The following is a 16,899-nucleotide window of genomic DNA, read 5'->3' as shown; positions in this document are numbered from 1 at the left end:
TTAACACTTGAACATAAACTGTGATTGGATAATAAATCTTGACTAATTCATGATACCGAAGTCCTGCTTTAGGCTTCATCATTTCCCCCCTTTAATGAATTGAACAAACATTTGGAAAATGCTTATAAATTGCAGATTTATTGATTTATCCTTGCACGAGAACTGTTTACAGATTACCTCTGAGACATCTGGACACTTCAGTTGTGCGACTGTGTTAGCTTCCAGTTGTACAGGATGTCAAATGGAAGACAGGCGCATAGGAGGGCACATTAACCAAGGTTTCTGTCTGCACAAGAACATCCAATCCATGGCTGATCCTAATCAAGGAAATCAGACCTAGGCAGGTGCAGTTTGAGAACTGAATCTGCACCCATGTCCCCTATGCTTTTTGTGACAAATATCTAACCAAAAAGTGACCTGAGAATGTACCAGGAATAGGAAGTACAGGAGGCTTAGCCCTAATCAGCTGATGTTCTGTGTTCCACAAAACATCTCTTGCCATATTATTCCACAGCAAGAATGAATCCAAGACCACAGAAGGGCTGAGAATTTGATGCATTTTCTCATAGTCTCCTATCTGGATGTTCAATCTGGATTTTAAATACATTGGAATAAATGTGTGAGAAATCACTACAAGAACAACTGTGATGAACAGCTTTCACCAATATGGACTGATATCGGCAGTTAAATCATGCTTTAAATCAGAACTAAAGACTAAAGATGTGAGAAATCCCAGTGATAAATGGCTAATCTCAATAAAGAAAAAAAAAATCTTCCTTGGAAATTATTGCAGAAGCCTTGCCTGAAAATATTTTAAGACCCTTAAAATACATAGGTTGATACTGACTTCTTAGGTGAAGTTCCCACTGAAACTAGATGATATGTTAAATGAGTGATTAGATTTTACATATCTAGATTTTTCTTTTCTTTTAAGCAGTAGTGGACGGTGGGGGTGGCAAGCCAGTCAGGACTGGGACAATAGCATGCAGGTCCTGAAAAAAATTCCTCCCCCTGAAGCAGCTATTCACCCCAAAAGCAAAGCTGCTATTGGTGCAAATGGCAGCTTCCCTCCCAGGGCAGATAGAAACTTCAGGTGGGTATGATTTTTGTCAGGACCACAGCAAGGGGAAGGGTAAACTCTCCATCCCCTGCACCATGGTGGAAGTCCTGATTGAACAAACACACCACTGCTATTACTTTGAAGAAGAAAAACGCAATCTCATCATCTAGTTTGGCCACCAGTTGCAATTTAGAGTGCAATCCTTTGCAGAAAAAAGTCCTGGAACTCCCAGCATTCCCCAGCCAGTATGGCTGGCTGGCGCGATGCTGAGAATTGTAGGACTTTTTTGTGTCCGCCCTCCCCACAATGGCCCCAGTTATTGATACTGGAGTTCTCACAGCACAAGAACATAGTTCTTGATGCAGCAGCACTAATTTGCAGGGGTTTCACATTTCAGACTAAAGACTGTGAGGGCAAATGGACAATGGGCATTTAGAAAGTTGTCCTAGATGTGTCCAAATACATAGTATGTGAGAGCAAGCTCTGAGACATTAATCATTCACCATCTACTTTTAATAGCTTTCTACTTAATCTTCATTTTACAGGCCACAATCCTATATGAAAAGTATTGCCTGTGACCTCGACACATTAATCTAAGTGCATCAATAAATAAAGCAAATCAAGTTTCAGAATGGCACAGTGCGAATGCATCTCTTCTCCTACTGAAGTTTTAAAAATAGCACTCTAAAATTACTTGCTCTTCCAAGTATTTAATAAATCTACCCCTAAATGTGGCCCACTGAGCCTGTCAACAGAAAATTAACCAGACTCTTAGTTTTAAAGGGACAATGTACACAATGCAGCTGCCTTGTGGAAGGAATGGCTCCCCATGGCAATAGTGTCCAGACAGGGAGAGATTAATGTAGACTAGCTTGCCAAACAGATCAGGAAATTTTCTGATGTCAGCAGAGGACCTTAAAAAGAAGAAGCATAAAATCTGCTATTGTGTGGAGAAATTAGTCTTATCTACCTAACGAATTGGTACATACAACTCACTTCCCATAGAAAGCTGCCCACAGAGGTGTGGAGCTGTATCATGTGCTCCAATCCACAAATGTTAACAACTCTAGATTGGTACACCTTCTTTCAGTACCAATGGCTGAAATCCATTCCACACTTCGCAGAACTTAATTCCCAATGACTTCAGCATAACTATGGGCTGGAATGTAGCCATTTGACATTCGTGATGTATATAACTTGATAATAAGTCAAAATAAAAGGAAGACATCTCTTCTTTCAGGGGTTGAACAAAATTATTTTAAACGCTGAATGTATTTCTATACGATCTGTCCCATGTTGTAGGTCTTCAATGTGTAAACTGTTAGTCTGTAAATTTATTCAGCATGCATTTTGTGCTTTATTCAAAACTCACAGGAAGAACATGTGACGGTCCAAGAATGAGAAAGTAGTTATTATACAATCGGTGCATATAAGCTCCTTTTTAAAAGAAAGGGTTATGTTTGTATATTTTTCCTTCTTTTGACTAATAAGATTATATCTTCTTGTTCAGTGCTCACCTAACCTACTGGAAAATACATTTTGCCAACTATGGTTTAACACAAAGTTTTAAATGGCAAACACTTCACTTCAAACCTGCAGATGGAATCTCACATAATGAAATGCTTCTCCCCACCAATTTTTTTTAAAAATCCCTCAATCTCTGGAATTTAAAACACAGTATTTGCTCTGAGACTACATATAGGGGGCCTTCATGGTTCTCATTTTGTACTGTGCATAGGACCAGAGACATTAAAATTATTAAGACACTGGAGTACAATGAATTTCATGGAGGTAGCATATTCAAATCATATGGAGCACTGAACTGCCATGAAACAGTAATGAGGTTTCATTCAACAGAAAGCTATATGCTGTAAGTTCCCCCAGCAACCTAAATGTAAAAAGCTCAATATCCCATGACTAATCCTTGGAGCCATCCAGTCTCTCTAATTGTATCCCTTTTATACTGAAACATCTTTTACATGTCCCATTCAGAACAGAATGAATAAACATGATTGAGTGAACCAACTGTAGGATTTTAGTAATGCTTTTACTGGTTCTCTTTTCAATGGAAGTTATCACAATACATTTTCACTTGGCATAATTAGAAGATATTTTTAACAGAAGGGCGGAGAACTGGTTCAGATTAACATTATAGAGCATTGTGCTGTACACTTAATGTTGTTGTACTTTATAGCAATGAACAGCAAGAATAATTTTGCATGAAGTTATTATACTTCTCTCCCGGTATGTTCTAGATTCTCCCCCTTCCCCGATACAGGTTCTCTGAGAGCACATATTATCCCATTTACAAATTTTTGAAATGGCTGGAGCAATAAACTGTGACTGTTTTCTAAAGTACTGAGGTATATATCTAGAGCAACTGTTTTATTATAAATTATTAAAGTGTTTTGTTATAAAGTTTTACTATCAAAATATTCAAAATCTTATTTTCTATCCCTTAACAATTTGTGAGGCTTTTTTTTTAAAAAAGCATAATATAAAGGCCATAAGATCAATTTTAGCCACAGGCCAATACAATTTTCAAGCTGACACTAAATATTCTGAGTGGTTTACAACAATCCCACATTGTTATCCAGTGGTATTAGACACCCATTGCAGGTTTATTTATTTAATTTTTATTCAAAACATTTCTTAGCCCCCTTTCAGGGCAAAGCCTTCCCAAGGTGGCTTTCAGCAATACAATACATAAAAACTCGTTGGAGATTGGGCTGAATCTGAAAACCCTGAAATGTTATCTGCTGTTTTCATCCCCACATTGTAGGTTGCTCTGAGAGAGTAGTAGATAATAACCCTGTATTGTAATTCACTGTTAAACCCACCTTGCCATTTACAGGGCTGTGCTGAGAGAGACAGTCATTTTCAGCAGCTCTGTAATATAGTTACTTGTGAATACTGCAGGTTAGGTAAGAGTGATGGTGGTTTGGATCCCCAGTCAAAAATCCCCCATACCTCTCCAGTTGCAACAAAGATAAATAAATAAAGAGGACACAGGCACAGATTTGCGTAAAACCTACACATTCTAATTTATATGTATAGATGAAAATGTAGAAATAATTACCATAATTTGAATAGAAATACAGTATATCCCATCATGGAGGGGAAGACTGTGACCGGATTACCTGCGTGCCTGCTCAGTGTGCTGTCGAAGGGCTAAGCACTGATGGGTAATGTAAAGGCCTCTGCTCTCCCTTCTTTAAGTTTAAACTAGACTTGCCTAGATATCTCTAATAATAAGGATGCCTTCAAACAGAGGCAAAACTTTCCTCTGTAAAGCAGGACACATGGCCGCCCTAATCCTGAGTCTTTCCACTTAGTTCCATTATTAGTATTCCACTTAGTTCTGATACAGTGTGCAAGTCTTAAAATCTAAGAAGAGCCCTGCTGGATCAGACCAAGGGTCTATCTAGTCCAGCATTCTGTTCAAACGGTGGCCAACCAGCTGCCCTTGGGAAACCCACAAGCATGACATGAGTGCAACAGCATCATCCCACCCATGCTCCCCAGCAACTGGTATACAGTGGCGAGAGTGGCGGACTGGGAGCCGGGAGATCCAGGTTCTAGTCCCCACTCGGCCACGGAAGCTCAATGGGTGACTTTGGGCCAGTCACAGACTCTCAGCCCAACCCACCTCACAGGGTTGCTGTTGTGAGGATGAAATGGAGAGGAGGAGGATTATGTACGCCACCTTGGGTTTCTTGCAAGAGGAAAAAAGGCGGGGTATAAATGTAATAAATAAATAAATACATACATACATACATACTACCTCTGATACTGGAGACAGCATACAGCCATCAGGATTAGTAGCCATTGATAGTCTTCTCCTCTAGGAATTTCTTGCAAACCAAAGTCTTGCAAACCATTGGCTTTTAGAATCGCATGAAATTATGAAGTTTGTGTTTTGACTATGAGAACTGACCTCGTAATGCCTTTTTAGGTTTGGGGGTTATTCAGTCACAACTTTGGGAGGCAGAGGTAAATCTCAACCCAATAAGATTCTGTGGTACACATGCACCTTCCCCTGTTCCACCAATGTTCTGTTAGGGAAAGTAACAAGAGTTCATACTTGAATGTGAGATCACCCTCACCCCATGTATTTGCCCCCAGAAAGGAAGGATGGATGAGAAAGACTCTGCATTCAAATAAATGCAATACAGCACACAGTTAGTTTCTTTGTGCACTGGAGTAAGAGTGCCTCTCATCAGGCTGAGTTTGTTCCCAGAAAGTATGAAGAAATTTCTGAAATATAGAATTAATTATTTGACAAGAAAATATTTCCTACTTTTGAGGAACATTGTGTGCTTCAAAGTTAACGTGAAGAACATTTCACTTAGAACCAGATCTAGCGAAAGGGGTGTAGGTGGCAACAAGGAAATAAGAAGGGTTATAGAGGGTTCAGTTGAAGGAAATGCAAGGACAATAAATTACATTGTGGAATTGTGCTTTAGAAGATCTAGTGTAAGGACTGAAAATCAATTAGTGTGGGACCTAAGAAAGATGAGTTCTCAAGTGGCAGACAAGTTAAGGACAACCCAAACTATTTGAGAGACAGCAGTGTGAAAATGCTGTTTTCTCTCACTCTGCCCTGCAAAATGTAGCAATTACTCATTCTGAAGGACAGAGAGGACAGAATAAGTTAGCCAGTATTTTTCTTCTCACTTCTCCACTGATTTTATTTTATAAGATCTCCTCATCTGCCTGCCAGCCATACTCACTGCACAAGACCCAAATAGCCGCTACAAGGGATAGAGTACACAATTTGGCAGCAATTCCAAATTGCTCTCAATCTCATCACTTCCTGATTAGCTTTCCTGTCAGGATCACTGCACGGTTACCTTGCTTGCTGAATGATCATATGCATTTTGTTTTGTTTATTTATCAATTAAAATGCCACACTTCAAATGAAATTTCCAAGGTGGCTGGCATAGACAGAGTACACTACAGAAAACAAACAAGCAAATGGAATTTTGAAAAGAAGCATAAGAACTGTGTGTAAAAGTTTGGGAAAATAAGAGAGTATTTGCCAAGCATTGAAAATTTAGCAGCATGGGCCCCAGCTGAGAGAAGGCCTCAGTTGCCTCATGCTGCACCTCAGTTGGTGGGGGCACACAGAGAACAGCCTTTGTCAATGACCTGAGCTATTGAGACAGGCTATTGTTGAGGTCATGAAGCTGTGCCTTTCACCTCACAATGCTATGCACACATACATCTTCTTCAAGAGCTTCTTCTCACAGGCTAATATCTTTGGCCTTGCAAAGACTACAGAGTTACACTCATATCAAACTTAAGGATTTTTTAAATTGTATACTCCAATAAATTGGTCTTCAACAGGTGGGTTGGAACTGGGTTGCAGGCCAACATAAGGAGGGATATAACCACCATTTTTTGTCTTTTTTAATGGTTGTTTTAAAAAGAGAAAGTAAAGTAGAAAGATTCAGTGGGGCAATGGACAATAATATGGGATAGGGGAAGCAGAGGGGGAAAGTAGAAGAAAGGCTCTCTCACCCACTCACTCACAATATTTATTTACAACATTTTTATACTGCCCAATAGCTGAGGCTCTCTGGGCAGTTCACAATTAAAACCATAAAACCTGAACAAACGTAATATAAAGTTTTCAAAGTTTTAAAATACCAGGCACAACCAAGGTAAAACACAGCAGCAGTTACAGCCCAGGGAAAGCCTGTGTGAAAAGGTGTGTTTTCAGGAGGCATTTAGAAGATGTTACATTTTCTGCGTCCTAAACTGCACAAGGGATGGTTTTCCAGAGAGTGGATGCTGCTACAGAGAAGGCCTGCCATCAAGGTTCTTCATAGCAACATTCTGTTTGTTTTGGAATGATCAGCAGGACCTCATCTGAAGATCTTAAATGTCATCTGGGTATACATAAGGAAAGGCAGTCTGCTAGATATCCTGGTCCCAAGTTGTTTAGGGCCTTATATGATAGCAACATAACCTTGTACATGGCTCAGTAGCTAATAGGCAGCCAGTGCAGTTCTTTTAACACAGGTGTTATGTGAGCATAGCCAGGTGTCCCAGTGAGCACCACAGCAGCTGCATTCTGCACTAACAGCAGCTTCTGAATCACACACAAGGGCAGCCCCCCATAGAGTGCTTTGCAGTGGCCTAATCGGGAGATTACCAGTGCATGGATCACCGTGGCTAGACTATCCCTATCCAGGAACAAGAGTAGTTGGTGTATCAACCGGAGTTGGTAATGGGTGCTCCAGGACCTGAGGCCACCTGGGCCTCCAGTGACAAAGATTGATCCAGGAGCAGCCCCAAACTATGGACTTGCTCCTTCAGAGGGAGTGCACCCCCATCCAGAACAGGCAAACATCCCTATTCCTAGACTTGGAACTGCCAACCCATAGGGTTTCTGTCTTGTCGGTATTCAGTTTCATTTTGCTGGCCCTCATCCAAGCCATAACTGCATCCAGGCACCAGTTCAGAATGTGCACAGCCTCTCCCAATTCAGATGTCATAGAGAAACAGAGCTGGTTGTTGTCAGCATACTGGTGACACCTTGCCCCAAATATACTGATAACTGCTCCCCGTGGCTTCATATAGGTATTAAATAACATTGAGGATAGGATGGTGCCCTGTGGTACCCCACAGTTCAGCTGCCATGGGGCTAAGGTGCAGTCACCCAATGCTACGCTCTGGAACCATCCCCACAAATATGAGTTGAACCACTGTAGAACAGTGCCTCCAACTCCCAACTCACAGAGGCAGTCCGGAAGGATACCACGGTCAATGGTATCAAAAGCCGCTGAGAGATCAAGTAGTAACAAGGTCGCACTTCCCCTGTCCCTCTCCCAAAGAAGGTCATCCATCAGGGTGACCAAGGCTGATTCTGTCCCAAAACCATGCCTTAATCCAGGCTGTAATAGATTCAGATAACTGGTTTCATTCAAGAGCACTTGCAGTTGAGACGCCACCACACCCTCAAGCACCTTACTCTAGAACGGGGTAGTTGCGACTGGACTATTGTTAGCATAGGTATCTGGATCAAGAGAGGGGTTTTTCAAGAGTGGTCATACCACTGCCTCCTTCAAGGCAGTAGGGACCACGCCAGCATGCAGTGATGCATTCACCACCCCCATGATCCATCCAGTCAGCCCCCCGCAGCAAGCTCGAATAATCCATGACAGGCTCGGGAGAGCATGTGGTGGGTCAAACAAATGCAAGTATCTTGTCCACATCCTCCAAAAACTGAAACGGATCCCACAAAACAGGATGATGCCCTGGACACCTCAACAGGCACTGCATCAATAGCGGTGTTCAAGTCAGCATGAAGGTGAGCGATGTTATCCTCAAAGTGTCGTGCTCATCACAGAGGGCCTCCAAGGGTTCCGATACTGGATTCTCTGGATTTGGTGTAAGTAACCCATGAACCACTCGGAAAAGCTCTGCCGGACGGCTACTTGAGGATGCGATGGAGGTGGCAAAGTAAGCCTTCTTTGCTGCCTTCACTGCCACACAGTAGGTACGATTATACGCTGTTATGTGTGTTCGATCACCTTCATAATGAGCCTTATGTCACTTACGCTCCAGCCATCTTCTGACCTGTTTCATTGTTCAGAGCTCTCCAGTAAACCAGGGAGCCATCCGAGCTCCTCACTGCCAAAGAGGGCACTCAGGGGCAATTATGTCAATGGCCCTTCGCACCTCGCCATTCCATGGTGCAACAAGGGCCTTGACAGAATCACCAGCTCTGGATACTGAAAAATCCCCCAGAGCATTCAGGAATCACTCAGATTCCATAAGTTCCAGGGGTGGACCGTCCTAATGGGCTCCCTACCTTTGCAGGAAGGGACTGGCACCATGAAACCAAATTTCACCAGGAAGTGGTCTGACCATGACAACGGGGTAATTTCCACCACCACCACCCAATATCCAGATCTCTCCCCTCACGCCCACAGGCAAAGACCAAATCAAAGGTATGCCCTGTCCTATGCATTGGGCCAGTGACAAACTGTCCCATGGTTGTCATGGAGGACATGAAGTGCCGAACTCCAGCCTGCATTGGTGCTGCACTGAGTAACCAGGTGGGCAAAGCTGGGTCATGTCTGAGTAACCAGGTGGGCAAAGCTGGGTCAGCCAGCTCACCCATCCAGGTCTCCGTGATACAAGCCAGGTTGGCTCCCTCATCCATAATCATATCGTGGATGAGAGAGGTCTTGTTGTGAACCAACCTGGCATTCACCAACACCACAACCAGGACAGAGGGTGCAGAAGCCAATCCACCAGGAACCTGAAGGATGGGGAGGGGATCAGAGAGGGAATGGTTTGTACCCATCTGCGTCCCCCAGGGCTCCAATGACATTTCCTCCCATCACACCATACCTTTCCTTATGCACAACAACTGTTATGGGGGCATCTTCTACCTCCATGTCACCCTCCCTTCCACCCTGGCACATCCCGGCTTGTAGCCACTCCTATTTAAGAAGCAATGATGATGAGGTAGGGCAGGTATGTAAGACCATATGGGTGGTTATATCCCGCCCCCAGTTGGATGGATGTTTTGACCTTTATTCCTATCTTTCTCCTATCTATGAATGTTTTTGTGTCTGTTATTGCCATAGCTCCAAGACCATGAAACCTAGTTGCCTGAAACTTTGAGGGGACCCTAGGGGTGTGCGGGTTTATTTGGTTTAATTTTAATGTGTCTGTGCTGCCTGCAGTACCATCTTCAGTCACTAGGTGGCAGCCTTCCCAAACAAGTGCATAGCTTTGGAGTTGATACAATTTGATGCTAGGGGGGAGAGATCTGAGGGACAAAGTTACACGCCTGCCCCCTCCCCCTACTGTGCAGCAGTGCCCCCTCTGGTAAATGGAGTGGACAAATCCCTCCCTCAGGGGCTATGGGGTGCCCAATAGCACAGGCCATGCCTAGGGGTGCCAGTGGGCATGACTTTGCTCAGACAGGTCAGGCACAATGTGTCCAACTATGACAGCTGCTTAACTGTGCTCGAAGGCTTCGCTGTATCAAACTAAGGGCTATTCCCACCCACACAAAGCCTGGTCCATTCACTAGTATATAATACAGCAAAAATGTTTTGGGTCCCATTTATAAGTTGGGGCTAAAGGTGGGTCTTGGTCTAAAAAGAATGAAGACTACTGCCCACTCCAGTACAAGCTTACTTATTTATTCACATTCTGATCTCACGGCCTGTATCATGAACTAGAGCTGCATTGCACCCTTTTAGCTGGTACTTCTTTTTCAGTGACATTTATTGGATACAAATCTGATGGATACAACAAACCAGATTTTGGAGGGGTTAATTTAATGAATACAAAATCAGAATAATTCTTCTCTTTGGATCGAATATAATTTTCTCCTCTTTTCTTTGTAGTACAGAGAGCATCAACAATACCTTACTCTAAAGTGATATTTTACAGTGCTTCATTCTACTGACAACTTAAATGTTCCAGAGAAGCAAAACCAATTTGCAAAAATATGGTAAAATTAAACTAAAGCAATCCCTCTCACCATCCGCTCTCTCTCACTCCTCCCCACCCCCAGTTATAAGGGCCAAACTAGAGAAGGGTTTATCTCTAGCTCCCTGTACCATGGTCCCAATACAAATTAGGGTCCCATGATCAATGTTTCCCCCCACTAAATAAAATACACAAGTGCAATCATACTTATTGACTGCGTTCGGACAACATGCTGTGGCTCATCATGGGTTATTTAATGCATGATGAGCCATGGTGCCTGGGGAACCAAGCTGGATATGCAACCCCATTGAGCGTGGGTTATGCAAGGATTGTTTAACCTTTGCATAACCCACACTCACTGGGTTCACACGACACAACAACCACCGAGTGGGGGCTGCACAGCCTAAATGGTGGCTGCATGTGCCACAGCCTCACAGTGTGTTAAATAACCAATAACAGATAACCAATAACAGATAACCAATAGTAGACTGTAGCGTCATGTGAATAGCCCCATCTCTCCCCATGCCACTTTCCAGATGAAAGTCACCCCGAAAATGCTTTTTGCCTCAGAGACACTATCATGGCACAAATAGCAGCATTCTTCCAAGACAAATAGAGGGGAGGAGATTTTAATCAGAGGGTGGGGGCAACTGTGATACGCAACTGCGATCACATATGTAATGTATTGTCCTAAGACACTATTACAGCGTAAAGGTAATTTCACCCAAAGCCTTCAATTATAAAGATGTTTTAATAAAGATAAGACACAGATCAAATTAACAGAAAAGGGGCTTTTATCTTTACATTTTCATGTTCAAATTGTTTATGAGTGCAGAAGAAAACAAATTTAAATAGCAGAATATTACATTCTAAATTGCATACCATTGAGGATGATTTAATTACGTATTTCTTTTAAGCTTAATCAGTTTAACTACCAATGTGAGATCATGGTATTATAATTAAGGATGAAAGTATTTGTGATTAAATACAGATGTATTATTTATAACCTGTAAAATGTTCTCTTTCTATCACAAAAAAAAGTGTATGCTTCATCTCAAATAAGAAGAAGAATATGGAATATTGGGCAGCTTTGACAGTTTCCATATAATTCACTCATGCTTAAGTTATAAACTAAATTAGACACGTTCAGTTTATTTCTTTTGCTTCATGAACAGAATATTAGACACTAGCAAGCACTATGATAAAACACTCCAGTTCACATTACCCTAGTGGCTGCACAAAAGTGAACACATGGGGGCAATTGTTAACCTGGCTTTCTGGAAAAGGCTGCCAGCAATGGTGTCCTAACTGTGTTGGGGCTGTTTCCTTTTCTGCAAGGAACAATCCCGTTCTGAGGGTGTTGCCCCTCAATGACTCAGAAGCAAGCCTGATTTTGTTCTCTGGTTCTTCTGCATCAGAAAAAAAGCATAGTTCCAAGAGATTGCATAGCAGATCTCAAAGCTGCCCTATGATGTTATCAGAAGAAATTAAAAAGCAACCAATAACATCACACATTAAATTTAGGGGGGAAACATGCCCCTTTGAAATCCCAGTAAAAATGAATGAGCATGAAAGACCTGATCTCAAGGGTAAGTGCATTAGGGCCAATGTGTCTAGAAGCTATGTCTCCCCCACACCCATTTTTATTCTAGAGTAGGCTCAGAGGCAGTATCCAACGGTGACAGGCCACATGCAGCTGGTCCCAACTATTCTGTTGCACAAGCTTGTGCAACAGTGATTCATAGGTTCTGGGGGCAACCTGAAATGAGAGGAAACACTAGTTTGGAATGGAGCAGGTTGATGGAGTTATAAGGTAACTCCACTGCCCTAGCTCCTTCCAGAAATGAGTGTTTCTGCTCGTTTGAGGGCTTGCCTCCAGAAGCACTAAACTGCTGTTGTGCAACAGAGTGGGAGGACTGGCCATGCATGGAACAAAAACTGTGGTGGGCCTCACACATGGACAGGCAGGATTGGATACTGTCCCAGATCTTTAAAGCCCCCCATCCCACATACCAGGGTCCCAATCCTGATTGGGGGAGCCTGCATCTGAAGTAAAAATGGAAGGGAAAATGACATAGCTGCTAGACACTTTTGTCCCTTAGGCCTCTGATCTCCAGAGTGTATAAAAGAACTGACACTAGATTCCCCAGGGTCAAGCAAGAGTGTTTAAAGAGCACTTATCACTTGCATGCATAGTTAATATACATACATGCCATCCTGCTGTGACTGACTATAACTACAAGTCAGACATCCAGAAACATAAGGAGCTTAAACGAAGTGAATTAGAAGTAGTTAAGAACACCAGAAAAGAGATTGTGGTGCAGCAGCCACCTTAGAAGTTTAAACTAGGCCCAGAGAAATGATGTTTGCAAGCTACACTCTTGCAAGTATATTCAACCTTACACATATCTAGGATTAAGGGGTGATAATTTAGTTTTTGGTTCTGTGCCAGACCAGAATATATTTAAAATGTAAAGCTACAGCTCTTATACAGTGCATTTGGAAGAAAATGCTCCAATTGCTACTCAAGATTAATGGATGAGAATATGGTAATATTTCTATCATTCTAGATTTCAGTGCAATATCCCCTAACCTTCTGTAAAGGAATGTTTTGTTCTGCTTTTTCAGTCAATAGAAAATAGAATTGGCAAAAATGTTTAAAACAGGAAAAAAAGAACTACCCATTTGCAGTCTAAGAGGCTATTTTGCCTTCAGTTTACTTTTTGAGTAAATGACACAAACACTGCTATAATAGTGCAGTTTATCAAATCAAAGTCATCTAGACTTGTTTACACTCTATGACACTGTGCCAATGAGGTTATTTTATCTTAACTTTTGATTAAGTTCTTGCTTGCTGTGCCTCCACATTCACAAGGCCAATTATTTGAAAGGTATAGCCTCATTTCCCTATTATTTTCTTTGAAGACCATCAAACTGACATTTGAACGCTCCATGCAAAGGCAATCTGAGCAAAGCCTATTTCCCTGGCTCTGTTTATGCAGAAAATGTGTACTAGTGTCTATCCAACATAATTTTAATTGCCAATTACAGTTCTGTAAAGAAAATTATTTTGTTAAATTGGGTGGAAATTCTTTCCAATAAAAGCCAAATGGCTCCCTAAATAAATGCATCCCAGCAGTTTAATTTCCTTTCTTTAATTCTCCTTTTCTAGACTGAAAACAAATATCCCCTAACTTCTCAGATATATGGGAGGAAGGGGGAACCAGGACTATGCATATTAAGAAGCAATCCTATCCATGTTTAGACAGAAAAATGTCCTACATTTCCCAGCATTCCCCCTAGCCAGTGTAGCTAGGGAATTGTAGGACTTGTTTTCTGTCTAAACATGTATAGGATTGCCCTCTTAATTTTTTAAAAGCAGAGAACTAACATAAGCTTTTCTCTCTGTGCACTCTACTTTATGCTCCTTTGTTTTCTCCTTATAAACTATTACTCTGTTTAGCAACTAGTTTTTCTGGCGACGGCTGAGAGGAAGCTCCGGCGTGGGCTGGTCCATGAAGTCACGAAGAGTCGGAAGCGACTGAACGAATAAACAACAAACTTTAAGAAGGGTATGGTGTTAAAACATTAGCACCTCTGTTTCCTCCTGATAAAGCACCTTATGTGCAAGTTCCAGGGCCAAAGATACAACTTTCTCCACATTCCTTTTGATTGTAGTTTGACAACTGCATGAGGGGAGGAGTTTACATTCTTTTTTGATCCATGGGCCTCTAGTAGCTGAACACTAAACCATTAGCTTACTAGCATTGGGAACATGGGTATGCCTCTTCAAGGAGCAGAGACAGATGGTGGAACATCCCAAATAAAATTGTTCCTTAATTTTCTAAGTCATCAAACATACCAAGTGGATCGTATGGGTTGAGCCTCAAATCTAATTATAGTGCTGCATTGCCACTATGGCTCAGCAAGCATAACCATGCATCATTAAAAACAATCAGTCATAAGAAAACAGTGTGCTCACTAAACAATACATGCTAGCTTCAGCGACACCCTGTTAAACCAACAATGCATTTCTATGCATGTCTATTCAGAAGTGAGTCCCACTGAGTCCAATGGGACTTACTCCCAAGTAAGTGTTACAGCAGGGGTGGGCAACTTGTTGACTTGTTGGCCTATAACTCCCCTCACCCCTCACCATGGGCTATGCTGACTAGAGCAGATGGGAGCTTTAGGCCAAAACATCTGGAGAGCTGTAAACTGTGTAGGATTGCAGCTTGAATGTACATGTGTAATAACATTTTATTACTTACCCATGGCTTTGGGCAGCATTCCAGTATTTAAAGTCATATAGAATATTTTTTTTAAGAAAAGAAAAAAATGACGACCAAGAATAATACATACCTTAATATTTCTTGACGTTACCATTGGCCATTGTGTTAAGTACAAAATAAATATATGCGTGTATTCAAGTGCATCACGTTCATGTTGCTGAATCCAAAAATGTACATTGCACACAAAGAAGTCATTGACCAAATATTGCCAAGATCTTTAGCCTAGTCCTCACTGAGGTGGTATATCTGTCAGGCCGGTACTACTTCAGACTGCAAGTGGGGGCTCACATGAATGAATGCTCTCCCATACCCAAAAATAGAAAAATAAGCCCCAGTGCAAAGAAAACTAGACGTCAGGGAGGGGTTCTAGCCTACCTTTCTCTCTGACATGCTGGTTTTATGAGGAGGGAAGAAGGGGGTTATTTTATGAATGAAAGGGCTCTAATTTTTTGAGCCTCACCTGCACTTTGAAGTGATACAGCCAAGTCGCAGGTTTAACACTTCAGTGGCTCTTCCTTATAGTTGGATGCTATACAAATGAAAGCCTGATGTCCAACCCCTCCCCCTGCCCTGGAAGGGCTGACTCAGACGCTCATGAGGGCTAGATGATATGGTATAGTCATGTCATGGGTTTAACTGCCCCAGTTTTAGTGTGGAGAATTACTGGTTGTAAAGTGCCTCCTACATGAAAACTGTACTGTATATCAAAACGTGTTTCTTCAGAGAGAAGACTGGAGAACTATGGTCAGTTGACAGCATGGAAGCCACGGCAACATGGTTGCTTCCAGATAGATCTTAATAACATCCAAAGGATCAATGCAATGCAACCCAAGGCTATCGTTTCTGTGCCATCTGTATTATCAGCATCCTTGAAGTCTTACTGAGAGCAGCCATGTTGCAGTGGCTCCAACATCAATGGGAGGGAATTAATCTCCAGGGCTTGGCGTAGGTCAGGAGTCAGTTGGGGGGCAGGTCTACCCACTGGCCTAGCACACACTTCCTGTTCGCCCTCTCTACTGTAGATGCCAGAGCTCTGATGTAGGAGATGGAAGTGCCGCAGAAGTTTCCATGGGGCCTGGGAGGGAACATCCAAGGACAAACCTCTCTCTCTGCTCTCAAAACCCTCCCAGGGACCATAGGATTGCACTATCCATTTGGAGTATTAGAACTATTTTGATTTACGTATGATCCACTGAAACCAATGGGAAAATACTGATTTACTTCATTTTGGATTGTACCCTAAGTTTTTTGGGGGGAGGGGCTAGGGGGTTCTGACTAAAAACATTTGCAACAGGAATTAAAAGTCACCTAAAAGGTTTTTTTAAAGGATCCTGTAGGAAATCCTATTAAGAAAATCACTCAGGTAAAATTGCATTCTTTGAAACATTTTCCCTCTTGTAGTGTGTAAAACATGGTTATATTGAGATGTGCTTGCAATAGCTTGCTCTAGCCAAATATCCCTGAAGAAATAAATATCGTTACTTTGAACTTACATATTATTTTTATCTCTAAGACTGTAAATCAAGATCATGACACAATGTTAATTGAAACTCCAGATTCCCTCCATTCTCATAAACAACCCAAGGGCTTGAACCTGCAATATTTATGTGTTGTACTACTCTTAGCCTGTATTCAAAAGCTAGTCGTGCTACAAACATTGATATAGCAGCTACAAACTACTCCTGTATTTGAAACTTCAGAGTATAACTCCAAAATCCATATTAGTCTTTTGAAAAAATCTTTTTTGGAGGCTGGGTCCCACTCTCTTGGTCAAGCCAGACTGCAGGAACAGCTCACAGTTGCTGTCCCGCCACTGATCAGCACAGGAGCTTTGGCCTGCTCTGTCTCCAGACTGGGCCAGTTCACCCCTCCTTAGGCAACCTGGGGACGGCCACTTCCCTAGGGACACCCATACTGATGCTGACCTCAGCAGGGACACCCACTCAGCACAGCCCCCAGCAGCCTCGAACTCCCGAGCTCAAGGGATCCTCCAGCCTCAGCCTCGGCCTCCCAAGGAGCTGGGATTATAGGCAGGAGCCATTATGCCCAGCTCCATATTAGTCTTATTTATTTATTTATTACACT

The 16,899-nt window shown here is 42.2% G+C and overlaps 1 protein-coding gene and 1 non-coding gene across 2 annotated transcripts in view; both read right to left on the bottom strand.

Moving 5' to 3' along the window:
- The window catches only part of DOK6 (docking protein 6), a 391,405-nt gene that overhangs the window by 241,668 nt on the left and 132,838 nt on the right, over positions 1-16,899 (bottom strand). The gene's annotated exons all lie outside the window — the stretch shown is intronic.
- Positions 16,560-16,865, bottom strand: LOC146347151 (signal recognition particle RNA). The gene has a single exon (XR_014790893.1).

Source organism: Heloderma suspectum, chromosome 4 (genome assembly GCF_057233095.1).
Source record: "Heloderma suspectum isolate Gila_16-S chromosome 4, 16-S_ref, whole genome shotgun sequence".
Lineage (NCBI taxonomy): Eukaryota > Metazoa > Chordata > Lepidosauria > Squamata > Helodermatidae > Heloderma > Heloderma suspectum.
The sequence above is the reverse complement of the archived record's forward strand: the minus strand, read 5'-3'. Positions and strand labels throughout refer to the sequence as shown.